The sequence below is a fragment of the Hippopotamus amphibius genome, chromosome 12, assembly GCF_030028045.1.
Source record: "Hippopotamus amphibius kiboko isolate mHipAmp2 chromosome 12, mHipAmp2.hap2, whole genome shotgun sequence".
NCBI lineage: Eukaryota > Metazoa > Chordata > Mammalia > Artiodactyla > Hippopotamidae > Hippopotamus > Hippopotamus amphibius.
The window spans coordinates 5,292,612-5,306,906 of record NC_080197.1 but is presented as its reverse complement, the minus strand read 5'-3'; the positions used below and the strand labels follow the sequence as shown (position 1 = coordinate 5,306,906).

At 45.7% G+C, this 14,295-nt stretch overlaps 1 long non-coding RNA gene across 1 annotated transcript; it reads right to left on the bottom strand.

Moving 5' to 3' along the window:
• Positions 1-10,961: 10,961 nt before the first annotated feature.
• Positions 10,962-12,970, bottom strand: LOC130832478 (uncharacterized). The gene is made up of 3 exons (XR_009048290.1): positions 12,857-12,970; positions 12,406-12,534; positions 10,962-11,418 (listed from the first exon to the last, which is right to left on the bottom strand). It is a non-coding gene; the product is annotated as an uncharacterized LOC130832478 (long non-coding RNA).
• Between the last annotated feature and the right edge of the window lie 1,325 nt (positions 12,971-14,295).

Here is a 14,295-nt window from a genome sequence, read left to right as displayed (position 1 = left end):
AGCAAAGGCTTTCTTTAAAGATCTTAAAAGGTAAACTTTAACCCGGCCTCTGTCAGAGTTGCTATTAGAGGTACGGAATTCATGAGGTTTACATAGCTCATTTCCATTTCTGCTGTACTTACCAGGGCAACGGTTCCATTTTTCTAAGATACAAAATGTTCGTGTCATGACACTGTTTTTATAACTGCTTCACATAATTTAATTTGGGGCACCCAATGTAATTGTGTGTGTCCTGTTTTACCTATTGATTTTTCAAAGGGAAATAAATAATTTCTAAAGGAAATTTTAATTCCTGTTCACCCGCATTAGCTCCTGTGTCTGTCTAGGAAGTTGAATCATTGCCCTGAGGTCCCCTGGAAAGCTCGCAGGACTGGACATCAACAGACCTGAGCTAGATGCGGGTTTCATCTCTAACACGCTGTGTTAATTTCTTCAATATTCAGTGTTAGTATTTTAGAATAATCTTCAATTTTCCTACCTCTCAGAATTGTGAAGATTGGATTTGGGAAATGGGGGGGAGGGGCGTCTAGAGAAAGGAAAGCAGAAAGGTTTCATACAAAAACCTGTCCACAGGGTCTCTCAGATCTGCAAAATGAAAATGAATGGTTGGTGTAGCAGAATTCTAAAAAGATCTTTGAGAGAGTGTGCAGAAAGGGAGCTGTGGAGGAAAGCAGAAATGTCACAAACACATTGTGGTTTAGAGATAATGTCAAATTTAAGGCAGGAGAGGCAGTGCCCGCTACAGAGGTTGGGAGGTCAGCCCAGTGATATTTGGTCTTTAGTTTATGCCATGACTTAGGGCCAGACAGGCAAGATTAGGAGAAAGATGGGCCACCACAGTTACCAAGGAGGTTTATATACTATTGCTGCAAGGTAAATGGAAGGGCCGGCCACATTATCCGTAATAGCCCCCAAAATGGAAACAACCCAAATGTCCATCAACAGAGATGTGTGGATAAACAAAATGTGGCATAAACACACAATGGAGTAGTACTCAGCCATGAAAATGAATGAAGTACTGGTATACGCTACAACACAGATAAACCTTGAAAATATCAACCTAAGTGGAAGAAGCTCCAAAAGGCCACATCTTGTATGATTCCATTTGCAGGAAGTTTACAGAATAGGCAAATCCACAGAGATGGAAAGTGGATTGGTGGTTGCCAGGGGATTAGGAGGTAGGAATGGGGAGCAGCTGGTAATGAATGATTGGTTTCTTTTTGGGGTGATGAAATATTTTTTAAAGAGATTGGGGCCATGATTGCACAATTCTGTGAATATATCAAAAACCACTGAATTGTATACTTTTAAAGGATGAATTATTTTAGGGTGTGTGAGAGAATTAGGAGGTTATGATCATAAAAAATTGAAAAAGGATTTTTAAAATCATTATTTCTGTTAATAAAAATTATGCTTCCAGGTGCTGAGTTGCTGGAAAGAGTCTGGGTTTTAGAGTTCAGAGACCTGCCGCTAGTCCTCAGGCAAGTCTCTTAAACTCCCAGGGCCTCAGTTTCCTCTTCTAACTCTTAGGGAGTTGATAAAATGATCCACGTGTTCCTTTCCAGCTCTAAGTACCCTGTGATCTCCAAGACCCTCTCCCTGTCTTCCTTCTTCCCAAGCATCACCCCAGAAAATTCGACCCGACATCTCCTTGCTGGCACTGACATGAAGGCAGCTTGTTGTGTTAAATAACTTCAGATGTTTTACGTATTGCGTTTCCTTTGAGTGGGGTATCCTTAAAGCAGGAAGTTCCTAATTCTTCTTAAACTGTCCCATACGATTCTAAAAATACTTAGAAATGCCATGCGTGGATCATCGAAATGGTGACCTTTGACCCTCATTTACGTAACCTTCTGGTTACACAATCCGGCAAAGCGAGGTTAGAAGGAGTGTCTTGACTTTTGTGTCGAGTCCAATACCTGCCCGTGGGACCGATTTATCACCTTATTCTCTTTCTTGATTCCTGTTTATTTCTCCTGATCTTATTCAGAGCGACCTGAAAACATTAGGTAAAGGTCTTGATTTGCTTTGGCTCTAAGTGAAAAAACAAGACTGTCCACTCAGAGCTGCAGATAAGGCTGTTTTCAGCAGGCTTTGCCTGAAACTGACATCTGAAAGTGAAAGGTGGAGGGGGCTGGTGGGGAGTAGAGAAAGGAAGGCAAAGGAGTTAGGTTACAGTCAGTAAAGGTTAGAAGTGAATCACAAGATAGGGGTAGGAAACCAAGTAATAAAATAAGTGCATAATAGTGGGTTGCCAGGCAGACAGTGGGCTAATACTGAAGTGACAATTGAATACAGTGGGGGAGCTGAGCAAGGGAAGAGTGGGCGAGATGGAAAAACAAAGGAAGAAATCATAAAAGCCAACACAGAGGGGAAGAGCAGTCTGTCACTTTGTCGTAGGAGAAATTAAGAAGCCAGACAAATTATAAGTGTACTTTCCCTGGGAAACATGATCAGACAGTCTGAGACTGGCACTCCTGGCGGGGTGGTGAGTGGCACTGCGCGGTCCTGTGGGCAGCCTCTACGACCCCGCGTGGGGACAGTCGGACCTGGACAGAGTTCGCAGGTGTCCGTGAGGTGCAGGAGTGGGACCTGGGTGATGTTTGGGGGGTTTGCTGGGTCTCCTGGGTTCTTCTGTTCAGAAAGAGTAGAGCAGACAAAGGTAGAGACGTGGCACGTTATGGGGGCCTGTTAGCCAGCTGTGGCCTGCGCAGCATCATGCCCTTTCACTCTCCCCTGGCTCCGGGCTGCAGGGACTGTTCCTATCCCCCTATTCCAGAGGAGGACGCTGGGGCAGCTTGCTTGGTCACACACAAGGACCCGGTGCTTCTCACCTCCCTGAGGTCTGTTCCCCTCCCCGGATGTCCTTCTGGAGCTGCGTAAGTGGTTAAGTGTGCCTCTCCCAGGCAGGGCTGGAGGGAGGGGCTTTCAGTGACCCCCTAGACTTGGACGACATGGATCTCACTTGGGCTGTCACCATGAAGGAAATGGACGGGGCCACGCCAACATTTGATCTTCTTTGCATTCGGTTGTCTTTTTCTCTTCTCTGTTGGCAGTGGCTTCCTGGGGCTCTCAGAATAACACTTTGCAGAGAGTGTGCCTCGGTGTGTCTCGGGAACAATCTGCACGGAAACCTCCACACTCAGACACCGGCCGCACCCAACCAGCCTGCGGAGCTGGTCACGGCCTGCGGTTCGGGCGGGCCTCAGGTACCCGGGGCAGCTCAGCTCAGCGTCCGGGTGAGAACAGGGTCTTGGAGGGATGGGGCTCCTCCCCACATCTGTCTCCAGCCCCCGCAGAGCCAGGCAACCACGCTTGGCCACGCTGGCCTCTGCAGACTAAGAACAGATTCAGTCTCCTTCTAGAAGATTCTCTCCAGTTCTCAAATCTTATGACCATATATAGAAAGGCTGACTTTAAAATTGATGCCTCCACACGGCAAGGCAGAGAAAGTTTCTATTGGCCAGCCCAGGCCTAGCTAATGTTTCGTGAGGAGAACAGAAGGTATAATTTGTTTTCAGAGTGTAATTTTATGGTATCTTAGTGCAAAAGAAGGTAAGATAAATTCCCTATTATTTTATAATAACCCTATCATTTTCATAGTACCATGCTATTATAACCATTTCACTGCAAGTGATGAATATGTAATTGCATTTCTTATATATTAGCATATTATAATTTATCACCACAAACTTTGCTCTTTTTTTTCCCCTTTAATCTTTGTATCTTCACTATTGAAAAACTTCTAAATATTTTCTAAAGTGGCTCATTCAGGCTTATATTGTAAACGTTCTGCCACAGGCCTTCTGCCATCATCACTCTTTTCAGATGGTAAATTACCCTGAAAAGATTATTGAATAAATGAGTAAATTAATGAATAATGACCAGAGAAAGGCCCCAGTAAAGCAGTATGTGTTTGGGGTGCTTGGCTGACATTTACTGAATGGTGACCATCTTACCATCTTACGATAAAAGATGAACTTAAGCCCCCCGCCCGCCCACCCCAACTCTCCTTCCTGACTCCTAAGAGTGTCACTGGCGTGGTTATGTAAATGCACAGAGCATGAGGGAAGTTATTGTTTAATTTCAAAAAACAAATGAATCACCAGTATAAAGGGCAATTCTGCATCTCGCTTTTATATCTACGGTGACTCATGACAGTACTGTGTTTTCAAAGAGATGGAGTTTGGAACAAGTTTGCATGCCTGACGGAGGTCACTGTGTGCCTCCCGTGAACCGTGTGGATGCAGGATGCCTGCACCGACCCCCCCCCTCCCGGGCCCTCCACCTAGAACTTAGATGTGCGGAGGTTCCCGACAGGGCCCCCTGGTCCTTGACAGGATGTGGCGCCGGCCTGGTCCTCACCCACTAAATGCCAGTGATGCTTCTGTCCTTTTGTGACAACTCCATGAGCTCCATGCATTTCCAAAGGCAGCCTGGTGGCCAGGGGTCGTGACGGTTCTGCCCCTGGAGAATGTGTTGGAGAAAGTAAGGTTCTGCTGAGCTCCCACAGATGCTGTGTGCACAGACACCTAAATGCCCGTCCATGCCTCCTGTATCAATCACGTGCCTAACTTACAGCCACTCAACTAACTTAGTGCTGTTGTTATTCATTCCTGGCAGGACACTTGTTTGGGGTTTTTGTGTTTTGTTTACTCAAAGAAGAATTCTTGTACAAATAGACTCTGAGGTCTCAGGAAAGGAGAGGGGTGAAGCGTTTCATGCAAATAAAACCCGGAGCCTTCTTGATCTGCTAGGAAGTCCAAACAAGATGTAACAGTGGCAAGAGTCTGAGGCCTGGGCAAGGCCCCCAGGGCTGGCTTCCCGTTGTATTGAGGGGGACATTAACTTCCAGCTGATTTTTCTGTAGCCCAGTGTTACGATTCCAAGCTCCCATCCTTAAACCCGATGTTGTGAGTAACCCGGGAGTAGACGGCTCTCAGAGCTGGGCTCATCTTAACCAAGCTCGTGAGACTGATGTTTGAAACAAGAACGCCAACATGGTGACCTGCAGTGAGACCAGAGCTGTGCTGGGGTTGAGCTCCTAGCATCTACGACCTGCACGGCCTTCAGAAAGCAAATCATAATCTCACAGTTCTCAAGGCTCGTGATCTCAAGTGAAGCAGTTGGTTAGATTACACTGAATTCACTTACTCCAGCAACAAGTACCACTGAGCATTTACCATGGTCAGGGCTGGGACATAGTCGTGACCAAGGCTGACAAGGTGTGTGTCCAGCATGGAGCTCATCACGTCTGAGTGAGGGATTCCGAAATTTAACCTGTAGACAAATGAAAACACTAGTGTCAAATAGTAATAAATGCCAGGAAGGAAGCACCCCAGGGGACAGTGTGCTGAGGGGGTTGCTGGGAAAGACCGAGCCCTGAGTGACAAGAAGGCCCAGGTAGCCACAAGCCAGGAGGAGTGCTCCAGGCAGAAGGAGGAGCAGGTGCAAAGGCCTTGAGGTAGGAACAAATGTGGCTCAAGGATGTGACCACGTTTAACTCACGAAAAGGAAGCTGATTTTGGCCTTTTGAGGAGCTCCTTGTCGCTCCCAAGGGCTGACCACAGTGTGATACGGAGAGTGGGACAAGCAGATGGAGCAGGTTACGAGAAACAATGGACTGACATTTTCGGGATTCCTCTGTTGCTCTGTGGACCGTCCCCCACCCGTCTCTCCCCTCACATCAGTTAGCACAGTATCTGGCCTCATGGATTGCACTCAGATATGTGTCAGTAAACGTCCCAGGCACTGCAGAAAGGGAGAGGGCAGCCTGAGCAAACCCTAAACAAATAAATACCTTTTTGTTAAAATGTGAGTGCCTGCAGCCGGAGAGAGTGAAGGTTATCTCTCAGAGGTGACCCGTCCAGGCCTTGATGTGCCGTGGAGTCTTAGACGTCATCTCTTATATATTTTTTTTAAAGGAACAACATATGTCACATGAAACTTTTTTTTGACGTGACAATACCTGGAATAATTACATACATAAAGAGCAATGAAACGGCAAGTGTTTCTAAGTATATTTTGAGCAGTTATTATCCACCATCAGTGCCTTTCAAATGTCACTTGTGGAGTGTTCCTCTGTCGCGAAGCAGAAAACTTTTTCACCGTTCTTCTTTAAAGTAGTTGAGAGTATTTTAAATCTGTGTCGAACTGTGGCAAGTCGCTTCAAAATTAAAGTGCTCAAAACCTTTATTTTGAAAAGCCCAAATGGTGCCCATCAAATCAGCGAGGAGAACATTCCCTTTTCAGAATTTAGCATGAGCTTCTGGAAATGTCAGATGTGATCTCATTTAAATAATGTGACATCTCACAAGAAGACATCTGATGAGCATCGCATTCAGTTGTTAAAAGTACAACAAAGAAAGTCCAAGAAGTTCCCCCCAAAAAATCCATCATTAATAATTCAGATGAGCTACTTTACACGTGGACGCCTACTGAATGTGATTTAACTTCTTTCTCTCTCTCTCTCTGCAAATGGAAGCTGTGCAGATTCATTGTAACAGAAGGGACACCTGAAATTTTCATCCAAAAGGAAAAAAAGAAGCATTTCAGTTGCTCAACTAAGCTTCACACACTCAAAATGTATGCAAAAATGTCTAAACACAGAAGTGCTTGACATACATCTTCAAATACAGATATTTTAAACACATGTCGTGACCCCCAGCACGGGAACTTTTCATTTACCATCACGGGCCAGCTCACAGAAAACCTCAGCTCTCTTGTTTGCAGCTCATCACATTTTTTACAGGCGTGCACAAAGTTCAGAATGCTTGTGCATCTCTTGAAACTTTGAACTTGGAAGTTGTGATTTGCTGAATAGAAATAAACATGAGCCCCCGAAGGACTGGTCCATGGCTACATCTTGTTCCCAAGATGCCACAGGCCCAGGAAGACAAAAGTTGGCCTGAATACATCTTGGGTTGGTGTAACGGGTCCATGGGTAGGGTACCAGGGAGCTGTTCCTGTGCCTGGAATTCAGCCATTTCCTCTTCCTTTGCTCTCCACCTTTGGTCAAAAATGCAGAGGCCCGACTGGCATGAGTAGCCTAGGGAGCAAAAGGCTGACCTCGGTGTCAGGTGGGTTCTTGAGACAGCTGGCTTGCTGTTGCCCAGGGACCAGCCCCCGGCACACACAGCATCAGGGGCCAACAGCCTCCCCAGGGCTGAACAAAATCAGGTATGGGAAACAACTAAGAAAACTTTGCTAGCATAGCCCTCTAGTCCAGGGAACGGCCCTCTGAAGGAGAAACTGTCCTCTCTCGAGTTGGGCCAGCCTGAGTCACTGTGTGTCTTCGTGAGGCAGCTAGTGGCTCAGAGTCCCCCGCGGAGGGACATGTAAAGGGCTGCCATGCTTCCTCTCGCCAGGCTTAAATTAATTTCTTCAGATGTTCTCGTCAGTTAACAATGATTGATAGAGTGAAGATATTATTACTAAAAATTAGGTACCCGGCCCGGGAATGGACTTTTTGTTCATGCCTTAGCACTTAGCAAAGGGCAAGTGTAAAAAGGATATTTTTAGCAGCCTGCGGTCGGAATGAGTTGGGCCAGGTGGAAGATGATTCTAGCCATTTATCAAAGCTGTCAAGACGCATCCCGCACCAGAAGTGTTTACCAATATTCACAATGAGCTCCCGCGTGCCGCTGCGAGGAGCCCGGCCAGCCATAACTCAGGACTGGGAAAATGACTTGGGCTATTTAGTGCACCTCTTGGATTGAATGTGCACACTTTCTGCGGCTGCTGGAGCTCCTAATTCTGAGAAGGTGCTGTGGGACTTCTGGAAAAGTAAACAGCGCAGTTCAGAAAAATGCCTGCCAGGGCAGCTGCGAGTGAGTCCAGGCAGAGTGCTCCGGGGAGCGGATGGGCGCGGGGCAGCACCAGGAGTGAAAAATGAGCTGGTTATTCCACACACGTGATAAACATACATCTGATTCAAGGAAATGAGAGAGAAGAAGGGTAGACAGGAAAGTATATGGAAAAAGTTAAACAAAACCCTGAGGTGATACTGCCGTTACTCCACGGCTAGGGCTTTATTGGGGGTGGGTGCACCGCCTGCACCGTGCACTTGGTGCTCAGTCACGGTGGCCGTGGGCAGCCCCGCTTCTATGTGTGTAGAGCTTGTCTACCAGCTGGGTTTGCTTAGTGGTCGTTTGCTGTGCACCTACTATGTGCTGGGCATGGTGCATGGTGTAGAGCTTGCTGAAAGGAGTGACAACGCAGACTCCTAGAAGGCGGGGATTTTGCCTTTGGTTTTTTGTCCCTTCAAAAAAACCACAGTGGTGTTTATTTGGGTTACGAGGTATGACCTGGGCTACCCTCTGATGTAAGTTCTGTAATTATCCTCACTTAACAGATGAGGAAACCGAGGAGGCACAGAAAGGGTACGACTTGACGAGGGCCACGTGGTCCAGCTGTGAACGGGAGCCCTGGCCTCCAGCGTCCATGCTGTTCGCTAGTATGCTACTCTGCCTCCCCAAAGGACACCACAGGCCCCATCTGCAGATGGAAATACTGAGCCAATCCCTGTTTCTGATGACCTGAATGATCAAAGATGGTCAACCGCTCGGTGAGGAGCTCTATGTGTACCCACCTCTGTACACAGGGAAGCTGGTGTCGGAAAGCCCAGACTTCCCGTCGCTCTACCACCTTGGAACAGTTAGCTCTGATGCTTGGAGAGAAAGCCCACAAGGGCTTGTGCACTGAGGCTGGCCCCTGAGACAGATGTCTGTGCCCTAGACCCTGCTGGTCCTGGCCAGGTCAGCCCCCAACGGGGCAGAGAAGGATTGAGAAAGAGGCCTCTTGCATCACAGCTTCCTTTTGCCAAGCCAGGGAAAGAAAACTTGCCTAACCTTGGCTTTCGGCAGAGCTGCAGGATGGAATTCCGCAGAACTGAAAATTAAAGAATGACAGAGACAGACACATACGGGGGGCAAAGGTCTCCTCGACCCCCGCCTCCCATTTTCCCAGCTGAAACACCAACTTATTGACGGGATGAATCTTCCCTATCTGTGTTGGCCTGTGATTCTAGAGCAGATTTCTCACCGCTTTGAGAATTTAACTTTTTCTTGAAATATGCAAAACACCAAAATGAAAGTTTCTTTCCACGTTTACCATTTATTTTACTTGGTTGCCTCTTCAAAGCAACTCAGACTAGTTTAGGGAAGGGGGCTTATGGGCTGGCATCTTTTTCCATTAGACTCTGTGGTCCTTGTTCAAACAGGGTTTTCTGCATGGGTGTAGACGGGCTCTGATTTGGTACCCAGAGGTGAGATCAGCATTCCGAGGGGCCTCCATTTCCTCTATATTTTAACTTGGAAATATTTCAGGGTGTTCGGCTGAGGGAACAACAGGGACTTAGATGCTCCAGCCCCTGATGAGACATGCTGGCTGGACCCTGACGCTGGGGGATGTATCCCCAAGTCCTGATGTTGTGAATTCCCCCCACCCTCCCCGCCCTGGGAAAGGAGCTGAGAGTGTTAGATTTACTGAGTTTTAGGAATTATCCCCACACAGACTTTGTGCATGTGGAAGAATTTGCATAGTTACCAAGGAGCGCCCGGAAGGGGAGCATTCAGTTCCTAAGCCATTACCGTTATTTCTGAGAACGTTAACTGCTCTGTAAAGTGGATCCATTTTCTTGCTGCAAAATAAGCCCTGTGCTTTGACTGGTAGTGCTGTCTTTTCCCTGTGAGTGTGCTTGGAGCAGTGCTTCGTGGTGAATCTGTTCTCACACTGCTGCACACACTCTGGGAAAATGGACTTGCTTACTCTGTAGCACCTGAAATCAAGGGCCAACAACTGGGTATGCTCCGGAAACATCATGAAACCGATGAGGACAACCAAGGCCAGGCTGTAAAAAATTAGGGCAAACCAGAGTTTTTAATTTTCTTTTGTCTCATATCCCAGTTTTCAGCCCCTCTCCACCAGATGTATTAATAGTTACGCACCTAAATTAGCAGGCACGTGACTCTGACTTACCATTTTAATATGCATGTGTAGTGTGGAAACAAAGTCCTCCTCAGCCTCCAGCAAGAAGGGAGGCTTAGCAGACACAGTGTCACCAGTCTTCCAAAGTAGGTGAGAGGGAAGTAAGATAAACACCAAAGCCACTGTGGACCTCAGAATCCATGGCAGTGAACATGTCCAGTGACAAGTCAACAGGACTTTAGGGATGGAAGCACCCTGGGACCTTATCTCATTCACCTCCGTGCTGTATAGGTGAAGAGAGTGAGGCATGGATGCTGGTCTCACTGGTTTCTGGGGGAGCTGGAATCAGAATTGAGCCACGTCTCCTGAGTCGGGGTTCTGTGTAAGTTGGGATCTTGTCTCAGTGAGGATGCTTTTGGCTGCAAACCACAAGCCACCTAACTCAAATAGCCACTCAGCAAGGGTAGTTAGGATCTCATGTGGTCCAGAGAAGAGCAAGCTGGCCACAGTCCGTGACAGTCCTGGGGTCTGCTGGTCCTGACTTTGAGGGTGGCTCTCCTGCCACTGCCTGCTGCCGCAGCCTCCACAGAGGCTCACCGTTAGCATCCCACAGAGGCGACCCTGCCCTCTGAAGTCGTTCACTGGATGGACGCGGCGAGGAATGTTGAATTCCAACGTGTGCATCACTTCTGCACACCCAGAGCTCCTTTACATCTCTCCAGAAACCCCACGGAGGAATCTCCAAAGAAAACAAACTAGATTTTATGGGTTCGCTATTTCCATGGGTCAATAGTGATTGAAAGGGGAGACACCCAGCCCTCTAGAAAGGTTCTAACTCCTGGTTATTAGCATTCATTTAACACGTTTTATGTGCGTGTCTTTGCAACAAAAATCATGCTTTATTGACACGCACAGGCAAAGTGGGTTCCCTCTAGATCCATTTTTATTTTTTCATTGTGGAAAGAATATGCACACAGACAAAATCTTCCCCTGGGAGAAGATTCCCTAATGACACAAATTGTCGTCTCTGCTGGGTGATGTACATTCAGCCCAAGACTACAGTCTTAAGACATAACAAGGCTGTTGAGAGATGTGGAAAGGATTAGGTGGAGGGGTGGTAGGTGGAGACTTGTCTGCATCCTAGACTTATCTTTAGACAAGCCCCCTCCCCTACATACAACAGACCTGCCCCCCACACTGGGCCATCATCCCACATCTTCCAAATAGAAGATGGGACTACTTGATCTTTTTTGTTTTTTAATTGAGGTAAACGTCACATAACGTAAAATCAACCATTTTAAAGTGTACAATTCATTGGCATTTAGTACGTTCACAATGTGATGCAACCACCACCTCCGTCTGGTTCCAAAACATGTTCATCACCCCTGAGGGAGACCCCCAACCCATTAAGCTGGATTAGCGTCATCTTTTAAGGACCCTTTCAATTATATGACTCTATGGCTTTAAAATAGGAACTCAACTCATTCGACTCTGTAAAAAAAACAAAAACAAAAACAAACCAAAATAAGAACCCCTCCACACTGCAGACACTTTAAGATTTCCCCATAAAAGTACAACATCTAAATATTTGTCCCGAACAAACACAGCCGGGGTGCATGACTGGGACTGCCCGGGGCAGATGGTGACATACAGATCAGTACATGACTGGACGGTGTTTTCCTGCTGTTGGAAACTTCCACGGCCGGGCCAGTCGGTGCCCATGGGCAGTGGGCACCCAGAGTTGATTTGTGCACATACCTTTGGCTCCAGGCCAAGACATGGGATTTACACTATTAGTTTCTTACCACCTTCTGGAAAACCACTGTCCCTTTGGTCTTTGTCAGGAAAGGGGAATGCTGACCTACGAATGCAAATTCCTGACCTAAGGGGCATTTTTGTGGTCACCCCCTGGGTGGAATGAGCCTCTCCATCAACCCCGTCAGTGGTGGGGTGAGTGGCGAGCTCACGGGCTTGCAGTTGAGAGCCCTAGCTTGGGAAAATGGTTTATTTACCCTCTCTGTTTCTCAGCTCTTCCATCCCTCCAATGAAAAATTGGTTGTGAGTGGTGGGTTTCCAACATTTTCTGAATTTCTTGTTCAAACAGAGATCCAATATGGCAGTCTAATATAACATGTACCACAGGTGAAGTCAAAGATGCTGTGGGTGAGGAGGACTCCAAGCCCCTCTCACCCAGCAGTTCCCCCTTCCTCCTCCTCCATGAAGCTCAGAGGGATGCTCCCAAATCCCTTAGAGCACAGGGTTGAAACCACGGATTCTGACTCTACAGGAACTTCAATCACTGTGTTGATGGTCTCTGGAGTTTCTGTTTCTATTTTATGGGCCTCCAGTTAACCAGGAAACACCAGTGTATGTTAATCAAACTGTCCTCAGAATCCTCTGGGAGACTCCACCCAAGTTCATGGCTTTGTTTCTCATGGCTTATCTGAAATGGAGCCATTCCCCACCCCTTCGCCTCACCTGCTCACACCTTTTGTCCTGGCCCTGCCCTAGCTTCCGCGTTGCCCTCCTGAGGGCTCCATCTGCACAGGCATCCAAAAGCTTTCCAAAGTCTTGTTTCCTCACTCCTCAGGACCCTGCCAGCTGTAGCTTAGGACAACAAAAAATCACAAAATCAATCATTTTAAAGGAGGGTGAGTGTATATTCAGAGAGGCATAGGGAAGATGATACCTTTAGGTTCGAAACTGCTTTTTTTAGTGTCCAGTCTTTCTCCTTTCAACAAAGCAGTTGTCTATCTAGACTCAACTTTTTAGATGTTTCTTTAAAAGAAGAGCAACTTTGGACATATATGCTGAAGTGGCCCCGGGAAGGCTGGGGATGGGGGACCTGCAGTTTTTGCGAATTCAGAAACAGCAAATGAAGCTCACAGGGTGGGCCAGGCAGAGGAAGCCACCCACCCTCTCCAGTCACCTTGAAACGTGTTGAAAAATCCACGAGGGGGGTTGTGCATGTGCTTTTATCAATAGACTCAAAGCAGGCAGTGATACACATCAGGAGTAGTTATATTCTCAAAACTTCACTGGAGAATTTTCTTTTTATCCTGAACATTGGGGGCAACAGTATGGTTAGAAGTAAAACAATAACTTTCAGTTTTGAAAGGGAGACAAACATTTGGAATGACCTAGATATTCAATAAATTTCCATCATTTAACTTAATTAGAAAAACTCTAAAGTTTCAAGTTATCAAAATCTGGAAAGACTATTTACAAGTAGACATTCCTAAAACAAAAAGTTCCTAAATTTTTTTCTTAAAAAACCTCTTATCTCATTTACATTTGATTTACTTAAAAACTTCATGATATCAAGTTATTTTTCTTGCTGACAAATTTTGTAACAGAAATAATATGAATTTATTTGACTTTAAGTAAACCTAGGTACAATAAAAGTGTTTTACTTAACATTGGTGACTCTGAAGACGTCTATATTAATTAAACCAACAAACTTAAACTAACCTTAATACCAAACATTAATTTAATATTGAATACTTTCTAGATCATGTGAACCTATAATTCATTTGGGTTAGTTTATTTGTATTTCTGAGAATTATATACGTGCTAAGTTTCCTTTAAGCGAATTAAGTAGAGCTCATTTACAAATTAATTGTGGTAAGACCATCCAAAGATAAAGACATATTCGTAATTCACATGTAGACATACATCTATCCAGACAGAGATCTCACAGCCTCATTTTAAAACTTAGTCATGAATCAGGTATTACAATACAAAATTCACTAGTTTACAAATGACAGAGTAAGTTAAATTTAAATAAAATTCGTTCCGCTTTTTTTTTCCCTCTCCGTCTTAGAAATTGGAATGATCTATTGTATATAAGGTACAAGTTACTGAGAGCCCTGGTAAAACATTTACATCTCAAGGCACAGGGAGCAAAAGTTTTCCTAGAACTGTCTCCTTCTAGGAAAGCAAGTTCTCCTAGAAGGACTTATTCCTTAGGGTCAAAATTCTGAAAAGATGTTTTATCAAGCCAGCAAAACCAGTTTTGGATTGTCAAGTGAGCCTCATCTTGGGAATTTTTCTCCAGAGTCTAAAGAATATTATGGCCATTACAAATATATATATATATATTTCTATATATAGGCTTTAGTCACAAAACCAGAACTAATGGTGTTCCAATTTTGTAGGATGCATCCTAAATGGCTATTTTTTAGAACTGAACTTGTTTCCCATGTCTGCCAATTAAAATAGTGCACCTTCTTTAACACAAATATACACTCATACACACACAAGACAAAAGCCAAACCAATTCCAAACACAATCTTAGGCTCTTACTTTTTTCTAGCCCAATCCCTCTCCCAATACCCAGCAAGGGGCCCAGGAGGGCACCGATATACA